Raw genomic sequence first — 23,354 nt, 5'->3', positions numbered from 1 at the left:
TCTTTAACTAAAAGAAAACAAATTGGGGCACCTGGATGGCTCAGTGGGTTCAGTGACTGCCTTCGGCTCAGATCATGATTCCGGAGTCCCAGGTTCAAGCCCCACATGGGGGATCCCTGCTCAGTGGGGAGTCTGCTTCCTTCTCTCCCCTGCTCCTTCTCTCTCTCCTCAAATAAATAAAAATTAAAAAAGAAAAAGAAAACAAATTACACACATACACACACACACACACGCCCATGTATATACTTTTTGGTCTGTTCTACCCTGGAAGGAAATGTAGAAGCAAGTTAGTACACAATGCCTTGGAACTCTTCTTGTCTCCTTGCTCCAAGAGCCTCCTTCTTGTTAGTGGAAGAACTATGATTTTGCAAATGGCCTCATCATTTGTGTGGATGCCAGGGCACATGCCCTCATAGTCTTGAACCATCTAGATGAGGGATGTGCACTGGCTTTGGCGCAAGTCTATTTTGTGAATCCTGGAAGTGCTGCCTCTGTGCTCTCTCTAAGGAAAGGCCACTTGATGGTTCGGATGGGGTCTGTGGACAGACTGCCTGGGCTCAACCAGCCTCTACCAGCTCGGTAAAGACACCTCACCTGGAGGCCTCGGTTTCATCCTCCGTGAACTGGAAGTACTTAATTGAGTTTGCCTAATAGGACCGTTGCATTATTAAAGGGATCATATGCACTGTTGGGTCACATACCAACAGTGACTGGCATGTAGAAAGTTCCTAAAATGGATGACTCTGTATTTAGTGCACTGTAGTCCTCCTTCTGGGCTAGAGAATCCTATAAATGCTGGCATGAGGTATTGTCTACTTCAGTTGTGCTCAATTCTGGTTTAGCCTAGATAGGATGTGGGAGAAAACAATGAGCGTTTTTTATTTATTTTTTCGTTGAAAAACAACAATTATCATCTTCTTCACTTATGAAACTACTATTTGGTCATTACAGAAAAGGTACAAAATGTTAAAAATATAGAGGAATAAAATGAACTGTGAATCTTCAGCATGTATATGTATTTCTCCTCGTGTGTACTGTGTGTGTGCGACAGAGAAACAAAGTTAACTAATCTATACTTCGTTTCCAACAAATAAACTCGTTGAGTTTTTTCCCCATGATTAATTCATTAATCACCATTTTGCAGACACATAAAATAATAAAGAATGAACCACTCTGTACCACCCTCTAGGGGTCACCACACAAAGTTAATGTACTCTTTTTCCCTTAGGGACTTTCCCTTACATTATTTTTTTATTTGTTTTGAAATCTAATGTTTATATATATGTTTATATATGTTCTGGTGAAATCTGCCCAAGCAATAAGAAAATGAAATAGGTAGAACTCAGAGAACTGCCCTAAAATGACTTTTGAAAGGACCCATCTGCAGAGTCCACATTTTGTGCCATAAGAAGAGCTCTGGTTTGAGGAGACCACTGGGACTGAGCAGCCCACTTGGACCAGCAAGACTCAGTTTCCTGTGAGTCCAACAGAGATAATAATAAATCAATTGCATGGGTTACAGGTAAAGCCAGAGCATAATATAACCTTGGCTTTTACTAATTCATTCACATCCTATCCTCATTTAGGGACCCTTGAGGGAAGACCAGGCACTAAATCTCAATCTGTTTGTACTTTGTCAGCAGAGAGACTTCTACTCCCCTATCCTCCATGCTTTCTGTTTTAGGTTGGAGGGACCCTTAGAAGGACATTTCCAAATGTTATGGTTGGAATCCTCAATCTGGAAGTTCCCCAGAAATGCATATTGCCTGTGAAAGGTCCAGGTGGAAAGGAGCAGGGAGACTGGGTAATTTCTAATCTCCTGTATAATAACAGTGCCCGACTGAGCTCCCCATCACAACTGCTGATCTGAAACCAGGGCTGAGCTTTTTCTTGACCTCCCTTGGTTGGCTGGCTCTGAGCCTACCCTTTATCGAATTTTCTTTTCCTTTTTTAAAAATATTTTATTTGTTTATTCATGAGAGACACAGAGAAAAGGCAGAGACACAGGCAGAGGGAGAAGCAGGCTCCCTGCGGGGAGCCCAATGCAGGACTTGATCCCAGGACCCCGGGATCATGCCCTGAGCCAAAGGCAGATCCTAAGCCACCCAGGTGTCTCCTTTATTGAATTTTCTGTAGTGGGATCCCTCACATGAAAAATAGATTCTTTTGCTAAAAAAGTTCAGAGGCAACAACTATAAACAATATGATTGCTATAAAGAGTTTCAAAAACTTGAAAGCATTTCTTCTGGGTTCTGTTTAATAATGTTCAGAGATTCTGTTTCCCCTGAGTCCTTAGGTGATATTCCAGTATGATGTCTTCCTGGTATTTTTTTGCACACTCCATTAGAGTTCACCCACCTTTCTATTTTAATATTGTTTGTGTGTGCTCTTGAGTATTTCTTTTTTTTTTTTTTTTTTGCTCTTGAGTATTTCTTTCTGAAATAAGGATGATTTTAACTATGTCTGGAACTTTCCAACTTGATACGTGGTTTGTTCTTGATTTTCTCCCATTATCTTGCATGGGTAACGCTAACAGACAATTTGATAAAAAATGTGAGACATGTGTTTCTGAAAAAGTTATACGGTATGGGGGGAAAGTTTATAATTTAATGATAAGTGAAAAGAAGCATGACAGCGTCCTATATAATATCATCTCAATTCTGTAAGACCTCATGCTGTCTCATACACATATGTAAGTACCCAGTAAATCTGCTATTTGCCTGGAGTGAATTCATCGCATCACTGGAGGGTGAGACTTCTACTGTTTCCCATGTCGTTCTGTGAACCACTCAGTGTTTCCCAAATTTTCTGTAATGTACATGCAGAATTGCTGGAAAAGAATATAATTTTACGGAGATCTTCACTAACTTTCCAAGTGACTAAGTCACTCCTACATTTCTCAGAAATTCTATCGTCTTTGCTCATCAAAACATATTTTGCACGCCACATAGGTTGTTTGTTTCTCATATGTATGCCTAATGTCTTTGCTTGATTAGAAACAACTTTAGGTCAAGAATTAAATCTTCTATCATTGTTGAATTACCCCTATCCAAGAGACTTTCAAAAATGTTGTTGAGGGATCTGCTCAACTATGTCAGAATGAGGACAAAGACATTTAAGTATTAATAGATTGCTCCTCCCTCTCTCCATCAAATTTATGGTACTTCTTAAAGTGGGCCTTCTACTGTCATACAAAAAAGAAAAAAGAATTATAAAATCCACTCAGGCCAAGCTGTTATTGGATTGTTAGTGGCAAAATTGATGTCACAGAGTTTGTGAGGTTTTTGTTTTGTTTTGTTTTTTAAAAGATTTTATTTATTTATTTATTTGAGAGAGAGCATGAGAGGAGGGAAGGACAGAGGCAAGGAGAAGCAGGCTCCTTGCTGAGCAGGGACCTCAATGTGGGGGCTTGATGTGGGGTTCGATCCCAGGACCCTGAGATCATGACCTCAGCCAAAGGCAGACACTTAACTGACTGAGCCACCCAGGAGCCACAATGTTACAGAAGTTTTAGGTATGAAAAAATCAATGGCCTAATTTTTCCATCAGGATGCCCAAATGTGGATCCTTCTGGTGTTTCACACACTTGACTCAGATAATTTTATTTCTGTGCTGCGGTTAGTTAGCTAATAATTAAACCAACTTTGACATATGCCTACATGATAATGAATTAAATGCCAAAGTCCCACTTACCTCAAAATGTATTTTTCCCTCTGAGGTTCTGTCTTGGTGCCTGAAACTACTATCAAATTAGGCCAATATTTATGGGATTAAATTCATCATCTGTAGTGTGCTTCTGTTAAAATGCAAATACAACACATGAGGGGGGAACCTTTAATACCTGAGGATCTGCTGATTTCTTAGACTTGACGTGCGTATTAGATTCAACCATGAACCCGCAAAGAATGGCCTTCTGTGAGAACCAGACAGGAAACAGATCAGGAATTAAATCTTCTATCTTCTTCTATGTTTTCAGGACAGAATTGAAGAGACTAAGGCATGGAGAAAATTCTCTAGCACAAGCTGGGTTGGAGAGCTCTAGGTAGCCAGCACAAGGCTCTGGTTGGTTGGAGATTTTAAAAGGATCAGGTTCCAGAGCCCTCAGATGGTTTGGATGGGCTCACATACTGTCTTGTTACCAGAACAGGCTGATTCACTATCCCATGTGGCTGAAAGATGCTTTCTCCTTTGGAATGGTACTGGTCCAAAGTGGAAAGTACTGGGGACAAGGGTATGTGGTCAGTGTTTCCCTCCAGTGTGAGAAATGTAAAGGGAACCCAGAGTCTCTGAGTCCTAATACTTCTCTCTACGCCCAGTATGAGAACAGAGATGCTCCTGGCTCCTCCTCATGCACACACAAGCCAAATCCTTCCTGGTAGAAAGGGAGGTAAGCCAACTTGCTAACATGAGGCTAGCAATACTATTAACAATACTCCCCAGGTGATCAAGCATGATTCCATGCACAGGCGGAATGAAACCTCAGAGGAACTCCCAAGGAAAGACATTCACTGTTGTTGAGAGAGGCCGAAAGTTCTTGAGAGAGCAACTTGCCAGCGTGTGAAGTTCGGTGGAGGTTAGGTGGTTCTCTAGGAGACTGAAGCCACATGGTTAGCTTTAAAGCCCAAGTGACAAACAGCAGGGAAAGAAAAAGCATTTTGAGTAGAATATAATATTTTAAAACCTACTGACTTCAGTGCCCAGCCTAGGAACCAGCGAAAGGCATGCCTTTCACTCCCCAGTGCGACCTCACAGCAAGCAGGCACCTGAGAAGCCAACAGTGACATGGTCATTGACCAGCCAGCGCTCCAACATGCACAAGTCAGGGAGCCACAGACTTTCTGTGGTTTTTCTCACCTCGTGTTGCTCTTAAATCAGATTCGGTGTTGCTGCTCTTGCTGAGAGATTGGACATGTTGTCTGGCAAATGAGCAGGTCCTTTGCCAAGTAACTAGATCTCACTCTTGCTAGCGGAAGAACATTGTTCACTAAAATAGTTTGTCTTTTGATGCCAAAGGAAATCAAATTGTAATCAAGGGCTGAGAACGCACTGAAGTCATCAAGGCTTCTTGCTTCACATTTGGCAATCTCGTATGTTCTCAGGCTTGTGAAATATAATTTACGTTTACAGAAGGGAGAGGCTTTATTGGATTGGGAATTTGTTTTAATAATGCCTAAGTGAACCACTGATGGCAACAGCCAACCTGGTAATCCACGCTTCCATGTATCTCAAGGACATAGAGAAAAGTACAGATAAGGAGGACATTAGAATTTGTTGAAGCAACGCAATAAGCAGAGGATTTGTCTAAGTGAACTGTGAAGACTGACTATAACCATATTGAAATAGCTCCAACACACTAATGTGATTTTTCTGTTTTTCTTTTTGGGTTTTGGTTTTGGTAGGTGGGTAGTGGCGAGGATTCTATAAGAGTAAGGATCTTTATAGGATCAATGATTTCTTCATAGTGCCCTAAGGATCCAATCCAGAGTCAAACAAAATAATGAGTATTGCATGCATGCTCTACCAAACCGTTCATTAAGTATGCGGTCTCATTTAACCCTTTCAGCGGGGATTGGAGGCTACCTTTGGCTCGTTTTCGGAATCGAGAATTGAGGCTTGCATTAGCTAAGTAATGTACTTGGTCTCATAGCTAGTTCAGTTACAGGGACAAGGTGCAAGTTGAGGTCCCAAAGCAAGACCCCAAAGCTAAAGTTTTTTTCTGCTATGCTTCCCGGGCTATGCCTTGTCTACCAGTCAAGGAAGGGAAAAATAGATTGAAGATATTTATATCCACTGCCAACCTTTCCTTAAGAGGTGTCGTGCCCAGAAAGACTGCTTCTGTGCTAATAAAATGAAGTGAAGAACTCAGGAAGTTTATTTAATGCCCCTAATAATTTTCACTGGGTGTCTCTTGAGGAGTACGGGACACTATGTTGACCTGGGTCATCTGTATAATTCCCCTCACTCCTCCTCCCCTTGTGACTTTAAAGACATAATCACAAGAAACAGGTGAAAACAGTGCTTTGAACCAAAACACACAGGGTGATTTAGGGCAATTTATCATTAGATAAGCCAGGCTTTGGAATATGCAAAGTTAGAGACCTTCTTCCCTTAGAGGTTTTGTAACTAAGTTCCCATGACAGGTGGAACCAGAGAACATAAAAAACAGGGGGGAAAGGATTTTCTTTTCACCTTCCACATACAGAGGGGAAAGCATCTCCACCTTTTAGGTGGAAATCATCTTCCACCTTTTAATCAAAATCTATTGATTTTTGTGATCATCTCAATATATTCCAATATTGAACCATTGTGTTGTATGCCTGAAACTAATATGTTATATATCAATTACCCACCAACTCAAAAAAGGAAAAAAATTTTAAAAATATGCTGTATGTCAACTATGCTCAAAAATCTTAAAAATTAAATAAAAACAAAAAATGATAGAGTATTTTTGTATGAAATTTATTTTTATCCAAATGCAAAACATTGAAGAAGATTGTTTTCCTTTATAATTTTAGGGAGCTATCCAGTTGGCGTCTAAATTATTTAAACTATTTGCTATACTCACCAAAGTTTATTCGTCCTTCACAAATGAGGAAAAAGAAGGAGAAAAGTTAACCGGTACAATAATTAGGTTATAGAGAAACCACAGGGTAATCTGTGAGGCTTGTGCTCATCAGCTCCATTTTTATTTGCTTATTTTAATTTGATTTGATTTCATTTAGCCGTGCACCACATCTAGCAGCACAGCCCACTAAGCTGACAAAAGACAACAAAAAACCTAATGCTTTGAGGACTAATGGACCTGGATGCTTCATTATAAGCTCATAACAAGCTTTATACACGGAGCCTGGTTTACTAGCTGGCAGAGAGTCACACATGTTAGAAGCAGCTACTATAAAACAAGATCCTTTACATAAGCATCCGATTGCCAAGCTGTCCCCCGCTCTTCACTCTGCAGCTTTGTAGTATTTGGCTAATGGAGCCAATGTACTTTCTTCCACATAAAGGGAATTATGATTCCACTGGAGGCTCAAAGGGGGAAAATTAAAGTCATCAAAAATCTGATTTGAGGAGGCATTTTCCTTTGAAAATGTGAAGCAAGCTTTGATTCATCCCAATCCTTTGCCGAGGGTGCTAGGGAGAGAGCCAGATTGACTCCCCAGTTCCGAAGGGATAATTGATATTGTTTAACCCCACCCCCCGGGAAAGAAGGCGCAGAGAGGAAAGTAGGAGGGACGTGTAACAGAGGGTAAGGAATCCAAACAGGAATTCCCTGCAGCTGCTCTAAAATGAAATAAAAAGCCGTGCCAAACACTAGGCCACTGAGGAAGCAAAGGTCAGCCATGGAGGCGCAGAGGGGTGTTGGGCTGCGGCACATTTGTGGAATCGAAGCAGCCTCATTTCCGACCGAGGGACCCCTCTGACCCATCCCGCTGGAGGAGACCGGGCCAGGGCGGCTGGCCTTTGATCACCAGACCACATCCTCCGGGTGTGTGCCCTCGTGCCAAAGCCCAGAGCCACTGGGGGAGATGAAGATGAGTAATTTTCCCTAGCGGTTGGAACGTTCTCTGCATGTCTTCTGTGCATGTTTATGGGCAATGATTGTAGTTTATGATAATGAGAACAAAGTGCATCATGGCTAATGTCAGGAGTATGTTCCCCTCTGGCAAAAGAATTTTTTTTTTTTTTTAACATCTTCCCATGTGTTGCATCCTCAGGAAAGATGATTTGGCATTAATTTCCCTAAAGAAATTCTGTCTTCAGATAAACTTTAATAATAGAAGAGTATACCTGAAACAAAGCAAACAAACAGTGTTTATAGAAGCCTTTTAATCGCTTTAATGTCCAACAAAGAAAGAGCCAGGAAATTCTACCATGACGAGAAGACTTTCGCTCAGACTTTTTTTCCTTGAGATCCTAAAATAAGGAATAGCCCTGTGATCCTATGTCGTGTCCTCACAGTGGTTGCTTCCCATTATTGGGTGGTGGTGTGATCGTGGTTTTACTGGATAATGCCACGACTTGTATATTTAAAACAAATGTACGTATGTTTAAAATAAATTGTCATTATTTGTGACATTATTCACATGACCATCTTGAGGCATAACTTGCATCTTGTAACGATTAGAATTCAAACAGTCACAACAGCCCTTCCTGGGAATCATGATCTAATGCAAGAAACAATACAGTGCAAATAAATAGATTTCCTCCTCGCTGGCCGCTGGGGTTTTCTCTATTGTGTACGTCTTCCCTGGGTATTGAAAACTAGGAAATGTCTTCACAAAAGGTTTCTCTCATTTCCAGGTTAGAAGGCTCTTTCTTTCACTAGTCTTTGTTTCTCAGATAAGTTCATATACTTTTTCTCCCCATCCAACCAAGACCATGACTCAGTTTGGAGACATTCAGCCCCCCAAAGACTGTACCGGTTGTTGGGGTATTGAAAGAAGGTCAGGCAGGACTGATGGGGACCCCTTGGAAATGTCTGCCCATTGTATTTACAGAATGGACTGGTTCATTTTTGCCTCTGGCCAATCAAAAAGATGAAAGTTGGGGACCAAAGTGCAGACTTTGTCTATTGTTATCAGCCATTAAGAAATAAGCGAGTACAATGTACCCTGTTTTCTGTTTTGCTGCCCTCCTTCTCAAGCTTGGAGGAGAGAGAAGTTTTCTGGAATCCCTCCCCTAGGGCTTCTCCTGTGGTCTGGTGCATGCAGGGGTAGAGACGAGTATTTTATTTCCCTGTGGAGGGCCACCTCTGATCGTCCTGCAGATAGATAGCAGATGCCACCACAGGGGCTGCCCTTGAACAAACCCAAGGAGAATACTGATTCATTCATTGAATCAATAAACACTTGTTGTGTGCAGAGCATTGTGAAAGAGACAGATGTGTTTCAGACGAGCTCCCACACAACGGGGGTTACATCACTGCCTAATTTAAACTCATGCCAGGTCTGAATGACTTCATCACAGAAACGCAATTGTCTTGGCTCTCTCCACACTGTACTATTCTTTTCCTGAACATTCTCGAACATTCTCCACGCATCATCTCTGCCTATTTCATTTCCCCTTGAAGCCTGAACACATTTTGTCAAGAATAGATTGTGTGTTCTTGTGATGGCAACTCAATCTGTCTTTCAGTGTCTTCAGCTCTAAAATGAGGAGTATATGCTATATCAGATAGCACTGCTGCCCCCTGGGTGTCCATGGGGTGGCTGAGGTGACAAAGTCCAGGTGTTTGGCTCACAGAGCCACTTCCCTTTATCTGTTCTACATATTGCTAATATTGCTTTTAAATCATGGAACTAAATGGTATCATAGACTCCCATGGCTATAAAGTCATAATCATAATTACTACCTAATTTCAGAACACTTTAATCACCTCCAAAGAAATCTTGGACCCATTAGCAATCACTTCCCTCTCCTCCACCCTGACCCTGGCAAACACTAATCTAATTTCTGTCCCTATGGATTTGCCTATTCTGGGCATTTCATATAAATGGAATCATTCAGTGGATGATCATTTGTGACTGTATTCTATCACTTATCGTGATGTGCACTTTGAGAAAATTTCATCCATGTTGTAGCATATATTACTACTTGGTTCCTTTTAATTGATGAATAATCATCCACTATATGGATGTACCACATTTTATTTATTCATTCATCAGATATTTGGATTGTTTTCACTTTTTGGCTATTATGACTAATGCTGCTATGAAAACTCATATACACTTTCTTATGTGAAAACACATATTTTCAATTCTCTTGGATACCTATCCAAGAGTGAAATTGTTGGGTTTTATGGTGTCATGTTTAACTGAGGAAATGCCAAAATCTTTTCCACAGTTGCTGAACCATTTTATATTCCTACTGGCAATGTATCTGATTTTCCCACATTCTCATCAACAATCTTTACTGTCCATCTTCTTAACTATGGCCATCACTATGGGTGTGAAGCGATATCTCGTTGTGGTTTTGATTTGCATTTTCTTAATGACTAATGATGCTGAGCATCTTTTCATGAATTTGTAAGCCAGTCGCATATCTTCTTTGGAGTAATGTCTATTCACATATTTTTACTATTTTAAAATCAGATTATTTGTATTTTTATTGTTAAGTTGTGAGAGTTCTTTGTATATTTTGGATATAAGAACTTTTCAGATATGTAATTTGCACATATTTCCTACCATTCTGTGGTTTGTATTTTCACTTTCTTGATGGAGTCCTTTGAAACATAAAAGCATTTCATTTTGAATAAAGTCAATTTCTCTTTTCTTCTTTCATTGCTTATGTTTTGGTATATATAACAACTATTGCCTCATTCAAGTTCATGAAGATTTAAGCCTGCATTTTCTTACAAGATTCTTAAAAATTTATCTCTTACGTTTAGAGGTTTGATCTATTTTGAGTTAAATTTTGCATATGGTCTAGGTAGAGATGGAAGTTCATTACTTGGAATGTGGATAACCAGTTGTCCAGCATCATTTATTGAAAAGATAATCCTTCCAAATTGAATTGTATTGGCACCCTTGCTGAAGTCAACTGACCACGAATGTAAGAGCTTATTTCTGGACTCTCAGTTATTTTCCATTGATCTATATGTCATCCGTAGGCCCATACCTCACTGTCTTGATTATTGCCATTTTGTAATAAATTATGAATTCCAGAATTGTGAGTCCTCCACCTTTGCTCCTTTTTTCCAAGATTGTTTTGGCTATCATTGTTTTCTTGCATTTTCAAATGAACTTTATGATTAATTTGTCAATTTCTGCAACAACAAAAAAAGTTAGCTAGAATTTTGATAGGCACTGTGTTAAATCTGCAAATCAAATTCGGAATATTTACCATATTATCAATATTAAGTTTTCAGACTCATGAGCATGGAATGTTTTGCCATTTATTTGGATCTCCTTTAATTTCTTTTAACAGTGTTTTGTAATTTTCAGTGTTTGTCTTACACTTATTTTGTTAAGCCTACTTGTAGATATTTTATTGCTTTTGATGCTATTGCCAATGGAATCATTAATTTTGTTTTCAGATTTTTTATTATTAGTGTACAGAAATACAATTTACATTTGTATATTGAAGTGGTATCTTGTAATCTTATTGATCTTGTTCTTTAGTTCTTAGAGTATTTTCCTCTGTGTATGCCTGTGTGTGTGTGTTCTTTAGTATTTTCTCTATTCAAGGTCTTTGGATGTCTTCTTATTATTTTTCTTGACTAATCTTCCTGGCTAGAACTTCCAGTACAATATTGAATAAATGTGGCAGTAGTGAATATCCTGTCTTGTTTCCTATCTAAAGGATAAAGCTTTCATTTGTTTACCATTAAGTATGATATTGCTTGTGGAGTCTCTTTTTCGGTAGATTCCTTTCTCAGGTTGTGAAAGTCCCTTCTGTTCATGTTCTTTAAGTTTCCTTATCATGAAAGAATTTTGGATTTTGTCAAATGCTTTTTCCTCGATGGACATGCTCATGTGCTTTTTTGCTTATTTATTTTATAAATATGATGTGCTACAATGATCGATTGCCATATGTTGAGCTAACCTTGCCTTCCTGGAATAAATCTTACTTGGTCCTAGTATATAATCCCTTTAGGATGTTGCTGGATTGCTTTTGCTAGTGCACTATTGAGAATTTTTATGTCTATTCCATAATGGGTATTGGACTGTAGTTTTCGTTTCTTGTGACATCTTTATTTTTATTATTAGAGTAATATTAGTCTCAGAGAATGAGTTGGGATGTCTTCCCTCCTAGTCTAGTTTTTGGAAGACTTTGTGAAAGATTGGTATTATTCTTTAAATGTTGTAGAATTTACCAGTAAAGATATATGAGCCTGAACTTTTCTTTGTGGGGAATTTTCTCTCTTGTTTTTTTTTTTTTTTAACTTGTTATAGGTTTTTTCATACTTTTGAATATCTTTAGACAGTTTTGGTAGTTTATGTTCTTTCTAGGAGTTTGTCCATTCCATCAAAGTTGTCTAATTTGTTTGACGTGTAATAGTTCATAGCATTCTCTATAATCCCTTTTATTTCTGTCAAGATGGTAGTAATATTTCTTCTTTCATTTTTTAAAATTATTTATTTATTTATTTATGATAGTCACACACACAGAGAGAGACAGAGAGAGAGAGAGGCAGAGACATAGGCAGAGGGAGAAGCAGGCCCCATGCACCGGAGTCTGATGTGGGACTCGATCCCGGGTCTCCAGGACCGCGCCCTGGGCCAAAGGCAGGGGCTAAACTGCTGCGCCACCCAGGGATCCCTCTTCTTTCATTTTTTATTCTAATTAGTCTTGTCTTTTTTTCTCTTTGTCAGACTAGTTAAGAGTTGTCAATTTTGGTAATCTTCCCAAAAAACCAATTTTTGATTTTCTTTATTGTTTTTTCAATTCTCTATTTCATTTATTTCTGCTCCAAATATTATTTCCTTTCTTTGGCTTGCTCTTCTTTTTCCAGCACTATAAGGTAAAAGGTTAGGATACGTATTTGAGATCTTCCTTTTTTTTATATGTAGGTATTTACAGCTATAAAATTTTCTCTAATCTTTGGACATATACATTTTAGTATGTTATTTTTATTTTCATTCATATAAAAGTATTTTATAATTTTACATGTGACCTCCTACTTGGCCTATTGATTATGTGGAAATGTGTAATTCAATTTTAATGTATTTGTGAATTTCCCAACTTTCTGTTATTGATTTCTAATTTCATTTCATTGTGTTTGGAGAACATACTTTGTATGATTTCAGCCCTTTTTTAATTTATGGAGACTTATTTTATGGCCTAACATATGGTCTATACTAGAAAACACATATTTTTGGGATATATTTATTATTTTAGGAAAGGAGGGATAGAGAGAGAATAAGAGAGAGAGAATCCCAAGCAGACTCCCCAGTGAGCACAGAGCCTGATGCAGGGATTTCCATGACCCTAAGACCATGACTTGAGCCAAAATCAAGAGTTAGACACTTAACCAACTGAGCCACCCAGTTGCCCAGTCCTAGAGAATACATACACTTGAAAAGATGTATATCTTGCTGTTGCTGAATGAACTATTCTATAGAAATTTTTTAGGTCTTGTTGGTCTATAATGTGGTTCAAGAATTGTAATTCTTTGTTACCTGCTGTCTAGCTCTTCTCTCCATTATTGAAAATGGAGTGTTGGAGTCTCTGGGTATTGTGACATTTTCTTGTCCCTTGAATTTTGTCAGGATTTTGTTAGGTGCATACATATTTAGAGATTGATTCTTTTATCAACACAGAATGATCTTTTTTTTTAAACCTTTTTTTTTTAAGATTTTCATTTATTTATTCATGAGAGACACAGAGCACGAGAGAGAGAGGCAGAGACACAGGCAGAGGGAGAAGCAGGCTCCATGCAGGGAGCCTGACATGGGGCTCAAGCCCGGGTCTCTAGGATCACAACCTGGGCTGAAGGCAGCACTAAACTGCTGAGCCACCCAGGCTGCCCCGGAATATTCTTTTTGTCTCCAGTATCATTTTTTAAGTTTTTTTTTGTCTGATATAGCTATTCCACTTCTCTTTGGTTACTGTTTACATGATATATTTTTTTCCTCCTTTTATTTTCAACATATTTGCGTGTTTTAATCTAATGTGTGTTACTTGGAAAGAACATATAGTTAGGTCATGCTTGTTTTTCTTTCTTTTTCCAATTCATTCTATCCATCTCTGTCTGCCTTTTGATTGGAGTGTTTAATCCACTTGCATTTGGTGTATTAACTAATAAGATAGAAGTAATGTCTACTTGTATTAGTTCTCTAGGGCAGCCATAACAAAGAACCACAAGACTATGTGGATTAAATAATAAAAAATAATTTCCTCCACTCTCAGAAGCTAGAAGTCCAAGATTAAAGCATCAGCAGGTTAGATGTGTTCTGAGGCTTCTCTCATTGGCATGTACATGGCTGCTTTCTCACTCTGTCCTCACATAGTCTTTTTCTGTGCATGAAATTCCTCATGTAAAGGCATGTCCAAATTTCCTTTTTTTTTCAAATTTCCTTTTTTTATAGACATCATTCAGGGTTGATTAAATCCCATCCCAATGGCCTGATTTAAATTAATCAGCCCTTTTAAGAACATATCTTCTGGGATGCCTGGGTGGCTCAATGGTTGAACCTCAGGGCATGATCCCAGGGGCCTAGGATCAAATCCTTCATTGGGCTCCCCACAGGGAGCCTGTTTCTCCCTCTGCCTATGTCTCTGCCTCTTTCTCTGTCTCTCATGAATAAATAAATAAAATCTTAAAAAAAACCCACATATCTTCTAATATATTCACATTCTGAGATACTAGAGGTTAGGGCTTCAACATCTGAATTTGGGGGAGGACAGCATTCAGCCCAAGACATTGCCATTTTGCTATGTTTCTTAAAATGTCTAGTGTTTTCCTCACCTGTTCCTCCATTACTGCATTCTTTTGTGTAAAACAGATAGATGTTTGTGTACTATTTTAATTCCCTTTTTGTTTCTTTTATATATTTTTTGAGTTATTTTCTTAGTGCCTTCCTGAAGTTTAGAATGAACATTTCAGTTAGTAGCAATCAAGTTCAGATTAATAACAATTGAAATTCAGTAGTATACAAAAATTTTGCTTCTACATAGCTCTGTTGCACCTTCCATCCTTTGTGCTATTATTGTCATAAAAATGACATTTTACACATTATAAACCCATGGAAACAACTTTATGATTATTATTTTATTCAATTATCTTTTAAACCAGATAGAAGAAAAGAAAAGCTATAAACAAACAAAAAAATGTACATTTATATTGTCTTCCTGTATTTAGCTATGAGTTACCTTCACTGATGCTCTTTAGTCTTCATGTGGTTTTGAGTTGCTGTATATTGTCCTTTCATTTCAGTCCAGTAGACTCCCTTTAGTATTCCTTGTAGGGCAGGTATGCTAGTGAGCAACTCTTTTAGCTTATTTAGCTGGAAATGTCCTAGTTTCTCCTTCATTTTTGAAGAGGAGCTTTTCTGGATATAGAATTCTTGGTTGACAATTGTTTTCTTTCAGCACTTTAAATATACCATCCCTCTTTCTATGTCTACCATAGTTTCTGATGAGAAATCAAATGTTAATCTTTTTTTTTCTCCAACTGTAATCTTACTGAGGATTCTGTATAAGCAACGAGTCACACTTCTCCCTTGCTACTTTAAGATTCTCTGTTTGTCTTTGGCTTTCTATGGTTTGATTATTAAAATGAGATGACTAGGTTTGAATATCTTTGTACTTATTTTACTTGGAATTGGTTGAGATTCTTGGATCTGTATATTAATGTTTTTCATCAGATAATGGAAGTTTTCAGATCTTATTTATTCAAATATTCTTTCTTTTTTCTTCCTCTCTCTCCTTCTAGCATTCACGTTATGCCTGCGTTGATAGGTTGGATCGTGTTTCACGGGTCTCTGAGGCTCTGTTCATGTTTATTACCATGATGATTATTATTACAGTTATTATTATTATTCTCTCCTCTTCAGACTGGATAATATCAACTGACCTTCTAAAAATTTGCTGATTCTTTCTTCTGCCAGTTCAAATCCGATGTTGAGACCTCTAGTGAATTTTGCATTTTAGTTACTGAATATTTCAGCTCCAGAATTTCTCCTTGGTTCCTTTTTATAATTTGTATCTTTTTATTCACATTCTTCATTTAGTGAGACACCATTGTCATACTTTTTGTTTAGTTCATGAGACATGTTTTCATTTAGTACTTTGGTCATATTTATAATAGCTGATTTAAAGTACGTGTCTAGAAAGTCTGTTACCTAGGCTTCCTCAGGGAAGGTTTCTACTGACTGCTTTTGACAAAATATGTATTGGCCATCCTTTCCTCTTTTATAGTTGTTGTTGTTTAATTGTTTAATGATTTTATTGAACTAATTCTGTAAAGTTTCTATTCTTTATTTATGACCACTGAGGTCTCTGCTCAGTTAGCTTAGTGGCCAGCTAATGTTTATGCCAAGATTTCCAGAAATACCTTGAATGAATAACTATCCCAGCTCTTGTCAACAGGTTCTGTGTGCCTCCTGGAGTGTCTAGCTTCAACACTCTTTGGTTGCTTTACGTTCTGTTTGTGCAGAAGCTCAAGGTCCACCAGAGGTGAGGTATTAAGGCTTACTCAGTTCTTTCCTGAACCTGTCTACAGTATTGCATATGCATGTAGACTTCTTGATTATCAGTAATATGTCAGAATTCTTCAAAGATTCTATGTACATCTCATTCCTCAGATTTTCCTTTAAGTTTCTTGATCAGCTTCTCATTTGCCTCAACTACATCACTTCCTCAGGCAGCCACAATGTTAAGCAATTGTGAGTGATTGTTTGTGAAAAATGTTCTAGGAAGAGATTATTTTCAGTGAACTTATTTTGATTGTCAAATGAAGAGAAGGTTTACAAATTAGGGTTCCCATGGAACTTCCAGACAGGCCAAACAATGACAATTTTCTGTGAAGGAGGATTTTGGGGTAATTCCAAAGTCTTTCTGCACCCACCAGTGGCTGCCAGGCTACTGTTTTTCATGGCTATCATGTTTGCAAGGCTGTTGTTTTTTAAGGCTCCTGTAAAGGTAGAGAGTAAAGGATGGAAATAGAGCAATTTGAGATGTCTCAAAACTCACTGTTCTTACCGAGCTTCAGCTGGTTTTTATTGAATAAACATTCTTCAGATTTTTGTAAGTCTTTGGATGATTTCCATAATTCTGACAGAATTGATTTTAATCATTTTGCCAGTGTTGTCATTGCTTTAATGGAGATGCAGATTTTCAGAGGCTCTTACCATTCCAGAGGTGACTCTCTGTTATTGTATTCTAATATGTATATATTGTCTTGTTTCTACTAATTCATTCTACACGTTAGTCCAGTGCTTCTTTTAATCTTCTGTTTTTGTTGTTGATGTCAAGGTAACTATAAAATCCAAAGGATCTTTTGTGTTTTGAGTTCTGGAGTATTGGGATTTTGCCTTGAGAGCTCATTGGTAGAGTTCCTTTGGTAAAGAGTTACATTAGAATGAAAGCACATTTTGGCATTGGCGTCCAGCACTGGGACTCACACTTTTGGTATCTGATCAATTATTACCTTTTTGGGCAGAAGCATTGGTGGATAACATGATAGAGAGACCATATTTTCTTGATACAGCTGTGAGCTCTATTTATTTTTCAGGTACTCTTTCATCAGAATTCAGTGGGTTCCTAGCAAAACTATGTCAGCATACACAGGGGAGAATGGAGCTCATTTATTCTTCAATGATAATATTGCTGTTATAATAATTAAATTAAAAGACAAATGAAAGCAAAAGCTATTTAGTAATGGAAGTTTGTAAAAGAAATTTTCAAAGAATACTGCTCTATTATTTCTACATTTTAGCAAATAATATGCAGACACATATAACATTATGAGTGGGAATTCAATCTAATTAAACCACAAATAGCAATCCTCATACTATGTATTATGTCAGCCATAAGTGACAGTCAGAAATGCCAGCAAAGTCATTCTCTGTCCCTTTTGCACAAGGTAAAGCATATAATGAGGAAAAACAAGGGGTCAAACTGGGTGTCTATTTCCAAATTGCTTTACTAATGTATGATTTTATCAAGAAATTGAGTGCTACCCCTTTATATCTTGAAGAATAGTTGCAATGGGATAAATTAGTTTGTGTCTTTACTATTTTTTTTTATTGGTGTTTAATTTACCAACATACAGAAAAACACCCAGTGCTCATCCCGTCAAGTGTCCACCTCAGTGCCCGTCACCCATTCCCCTCCAACACCCGCCCTCCTCCCCTTCCACCACCCCTAGTTCGTTTCCCCGAGTTAGGAGTCTTTATGTTCTGTCTCCCTTCCTGATATTTCCCAACATTTCTTTTCCCTTCCTTTATATTCCCTTTCACTATTATTCATATTCCCCAAATGAATGAGAACATACACTGTTTGTCCTTCTCCGATTGACTTATTTCACTCAGCATAATACCCTCCAGTTCCATCCACGTTGAAGCAAATGGTGGGTATTTGTCGTTTCTAATTGCTGAGTAATATTCCATTGTATACATAAACCACATCTTCTTTATCCATTCATCTTTCGATGGACACCGAGGCTCCTTCCACAGTTTGGCTATTGTGGCCATTGCTGATAGAAACATCGGGGTGCAGGTGTCTTTACTATTTTTGTGTGTATGTGTGGAGAAAATGCTCTGTGTGCTTCTAAAGATATGCAAATTTTAATTCAAATTATTGGGGCAATAATATTAAGAATTAAGTTATATTTACTACTGTTTATGGTTTTGATGAAAAAACTCCTGTCGTGTGGTTCTCTAAAGAAACTGGAAAGTTTTTCCAAAGAAATTTAAGTGACTTTCTACTTGTACGTGAATTGTCCTATTAAAAAGAACAAAAGAACAACTTGGTACCTTCAAGTACTAAATGTAGACTCTTCTCAGGAACATATATACTTTCTATTTTACATACACCCATGTGAGCACCTGCTCTGTGTGTGGCATTGTGCTATGCCAGGACTGAAGGTGCAATAGCAAACCATTGTTTCTTTCCTCATGAAATTTTCACATATTAGGAAACAACAGAGCAAGCAAATGCATTGTAGCAAGCTGCTTTTGGTGGAAGACTCAGAATTAAGCAGGGTACAAAGGACGAAGGTAAGTATAGTTGGGTTTTCTACAGGAAAAAAACCTAAAACCTAGACAGGTTGCATGGGATATAGGAAATTAGCTACAGGTGAGGCAGGTGTGTTACATGTAATCATTTATTTTGGAGTTCTAGAGCTGCACTGTCCAATAAACATATAATATAAACTATGAGCTGTGGCAGCCACATTAAAAAATGTGAAATAGAAACCAGTACAATAATTTTTAAAATATGTTTTAATTAACCTGGCATATCCAAAATATTTCCACTTAAACATATAATCAATATAAAAATCATTAATGGGTATTTTGTACTCCTATTTCTTACTAGCTTTCAAAACATGTGCTCTTTATAGCACATCTCAACTTGGGCAAAAAATTTTCATTGGGAATAATTGATCCGTAGTAAGACTTTGTAAAATTAACATCTAAAAATTAAATTCATTTGCTCAAGTTGTTCCATAGTCTTCTAATGACTGAATAAATATCAGTTTTTCAATTAAAATTTATACTAATGAAAATTAAAATTTGAAAATCAATTCCTCAGTCTCACTAGCCACATTTTAAGTGTTTATTTTTGTTTTGTTTTTCTTCTTTCTTTCTTTCTTTCTTTTCTTTCTTTCTTTTTGAAAGTTCGCTCATTCATACACTCATGGGCAGGAGGAGTAGAGAGTGAGGGCGGGCATCTTAAGTAGGCTCCACACCCAGCACAGAGCCCAACACAAGGCTCGATCTCACAATCCCGAGATCATGACCTGAGCCAAAATTAAGAATTGGACACTTAACTGACTGAACCACCCGGGCACCCCCAAATCACCCAAGTGTTTAATAGCCACAGTATTGAGCAGGGGAAAGGTTCAGCTCAGGTCATTGGCATAGGTCCTCTCCTTGAACTGTCAAGGTGCTTAATTGATAGCAGATATTGCATAAGTATTTGTTGAATTAGATTAAATGAAGCAATTGAGACCCAAAGAAGGTAAATGACACTCCCAGCATTCCCCAGATAATAAAAGAACGTGAGGATAAACTAGCATCCAGGCCTCTTGTTAACTAGTAAAATCCCAGAATCCTACTAGTGTTTGGGTTTCAGAAAATGAATGAACGAATTTTGAGAGCAAAGGGTTTTCTGAAGTCATTTCCAAATCTACTGGGTTCTTAGATTTGGAGAGAAAACTCCAACAGGAAGAGTTCATTAGCAAGTACCTGCCTTTACACTATTAAAAGCTAGGAAATGCAGTAGTAATAGAATAAAGGAGCCATGTACTCCACTTGGCCTCTTTTACGTACAAAGCATTGCTATGTCTCTAGGGAGAATCTAATTCCAGAGTCTGAATTGCATCTTTCTCTTTAACAATGAAAGTCAGCAGAAGTGTGCAAAGGAGTGTGAAAGGGGTTTAGATTTAAGGTTGGAGCAGAAGCAAATGATCTGGGTGAGGAGGTGAGGTATTGGCTTGTGCAACTGCCTTCAAGAGAGGTGGTGGCAGTTCAGCTTGTTGGCTTCCTGGAGGAGCGAGGAGGAACCATGGTTTAGCCATACTTAGTTATGAACTTTAAGAGCTGGAGAAAGCCACTGTCAGTCTGTTCAGTCTGCTGTAACAGAAAACCATAGATGGGGTAGCTTATAAACAACATAAATTTATTTCTCACAGTTCTGGGGTCTGAGAAGTGCAAGATCAAGGCACTGGTAGATTAGGTGAGTGCTGAAGAACCTTTCCTGGATGGCTGGTCTTTTTGCTGTATCTTCACAGGGTGGAGGGAGCTGGAGAGCTCTCTGGGGTCTCCTTAATCAAAGCACTAATCCCATTCATCAGGGCTCCACCCTCGTGACCTAATCACCTCCCCAAGGCCTCTCCCCTCCTAATATCATCACCATGAGGGTTAGAATTTCCACATATGACTTTGCAGGGGACCTAAGCATTCAAGCCATTAGACACTTTGGGACTGGTAGTCTTTCCTGGGGGAAAATATACGATATGATGAAGGAAAGTACTGAGTTAAGAGGTCTCTTTTATTTGCCTTTCCTACATTGAAAAATGAATTTTATGCAACTTATCAAGAACTCTTCCCTTTAATTTTTCATTTAGAGGGAGGACAATTGAATAAGTACAATATCACTAGCTAGAAACATTTTTTTCTTTATAAAATTTTATTTGGTATGACTAGAATATTAGTTTTCACCAGAATTGGAATGAAAACAGTCAATAACAAGACCTTGCATTTTAAACAAATAGAGGCTTTTTCAAGTGAACTCCCTTAGAGAGAAAGCCTGTCAAAATGCTTAAAAAGGACTGTAGGTTTTTTGCATCACACATATTTATTAATTTAGTTTTTGAAATATTGCAATTAGGGAGAAAAATTATCATTTCATAAATGGATACATGTCCAACAAACACCCAAGACAAATGACAGCTACCCTTTGGGGTCATATAGTCTCTTGCTCTCCTCTGGGGCATCCATGACTCCATATGGATGAGCCCCTTATGGTGGTCTCTGTTGATGTCATCAAGAGGGACCCATTTGGGTTAACTCATATTCTTTCCAAACTTTACCTATACTTCTCTACAACACCAAACTTAGGTTCAGCTTCCTAATGTATTATTTTGACAAAGTAGGTGGCAATGAGCTTTTAAGAGACTAATGGGGTGGGGGTTCCTGAGGGTATAGTCAGTTGAGAAACTGACTCTTGGTTTTGGCTCAGGTCGTGATCTCATGGTGGTGAGATGGGGCTCTGCATTAAACTCCATACTCAGTGCATGGTCCACTTGAGATTTTCTCCCTCTCCCACTGTCCCTCCCGCTCATGCTCTCTGTCTCTGTTTCTGTCTCTCTCTAAATGCATCTTTAAAAAAAGTAGAGAGAGAGAGACTAATGGGTGCTAAACCATGGTACTGTTGTTTTCAGCATTATGATGGCTTCAGCTAGTTGACATTGAGTATTTTGTTTGGGAACAGAGTAGTATACCCCTTAAATGTCTAAATCATCCTGGCCTCTGATGTGTTAAAAGTTCACTGTATTGGCCATTAAACAACCATTTACAAGAATAAGAGCGACATTTAATAGAAACTTGAGGCATATTTGGATGCTGACATGAGTACCTTTTGCAAGTAGCCATAGTCTTGAAAGCTTCCTGAGCTTGCTCATTTATCTTCCCCCAATTTAACAAGCATGGGTTTCTTCAACTTTTCAAGTGAATATTTTGATATCTACCATGAACTAAAAATAACTCTGAATAGCATACACTTAAAATAAATGGTTGTCTCTTTAGTATAATTAAAGAGATCAGTGTCATCCAAAATCCTCATTTATTTCAGGGAAACCTAGACAAAATCATCTACTTAAGTAAGGTATAGTCTATAAATTAGATTAATTTGCTAATATGCATTTAGAGTGATAAAAATTCTGAAATTTAAAATTGACATGGAAATCAGTTTTGATAATGCTTACTGAAGTAAAACTATTTTACAGAAGAACTTTTTGAAGTTATGAATGTTTGGGTTTTGAGTAGAAATCTGCTGTAATTGCAATTACAGCCCATGTATTTTTTTTTAATTTTTTTTAATTTTTATTTATTTATGATAGGCACACAGTGTGAGAGAGAGAGAGAGGCAGAGACACAGGCAGAGGGAGAAGCAGGCTCCATGCACCGGGAGCCCGACATGGGATTCGATCCCGGGTCTCCAGGATCGCGCCCTGGGCCAAAGGCAGGCGCCAAACCGCTGCGCCACCCAGGGATCCCAACAGCCCATGTATTGATGGAAGTCTGCAGTTTGCCGGGTAGAGTGTCCTTCCCTTATTCCTGAGTTGCGTGTGGAGTGGGTTTGATGAATGTTCCATCCTGACCTGAGGTGACTCCCTGGATGATGCCAGGAGAGAGAGCAGAAGAACAAGTGCTGGGCTTGCATTTGGCCACATGGACATGTTCGGGAGATTCAGTCGGACAAGTTGGTCAGAAGAGCTCTGGGCTTCGTGAGTCAGAATACAGCTTGAAAACATATGGACATCGGATAATGCTATAACTGGTGTTAAACACAAATTTAAAAAATTCTTTGTATTTATGAGGTACAGAGAGTAAATAGGAGAAGCTGCCAAGAGAAAAAAAAATCTAAAATTAGACACTGCATTTTTTAAAAATAATTTTAAGCATGTAACCTCTAAGTATCTCCTTTTTATTTAGAAGCAGGCAGATTTACTTCATTATGGATAGACAAAATTTCTCCATAACTTAGAAAATTTGGGAATTATGTTGAAGCAAATATCTTACTTTTGTGATACAATGGATGGTATTATACATAAGCAGATACTGATACAGTAACACCTTTTTGAACTAACATCTTCAAGAAATGAAGTCTTCCAATTAAATGAATTTTCCTGATAGTGAAAGCTTTTCTCTTTGAAATAAAATGAACTTAGAAATAAAGTTTTATTTCTTCATTTTTTTGTCAGGCCTCAATTTACGAGGGCATTTGCACTTCTCAGCTACCTAAGCAGAATTAGTGAACATTGTTTAACTTTTCCTTGATAGCTTAGGGACACTTACAGAGAATTATAATTATAATAACATTTTTAGTGCAGTGTGCCTTAAAGTTTAGTGCATCTGAGAACAAACTTGGAGCTTGTCAAAAATATATATTCTCAGGACCTATTATGGAAATTCCTACTCAGTAGTATGGAATCTGCATCTGTGACAAGCATTCCTCATGAT

General features: G+C 38.0%; 1 long non-coding RNA gene across 1 annotated transcript; it reads right to left on the bottom strand.

Moving 5' to 3' along the window:
- Window positions 1-2,496: 2,496 nt before the first annotated feature.
- LOC121476947 lies at window positions 2,497-4,710 on the bottom strand. The gene is made up of 3 exons (XR_005984060.1): window positions 4,690-4,710; window positions 3,842-3,913; window positions 2,497-2,529 (listed from the first exon to the last, which is right to left on the bottom strand). It is a non-coding gene; the product is annotated as an uncharacterized LOC121476947 (long non-coding RNA).
- Window positions 4,711-23,354: the final 18,644 nt, after the last annotated feature.

The sequence above is a fragment of the Vulpes lagopus genome, chromosome 16 (genome assembly GCF_018345385.1).
Source record: "Vulpes lagopus strain Blue_001 chromosome 16, ASM1834538v1, whole genome shotgun sequence".
Lineage (NCBI taxonomy): Eukaryota > Metazoa > Chordata > Mammalia > Carnivora > Canidae > Vulpes > Vulpes lagopus.
Note: the sequence above shows the minus strand (reverse complement) of the source record. Positions and strands in the feature narration are given on the sequence as shown.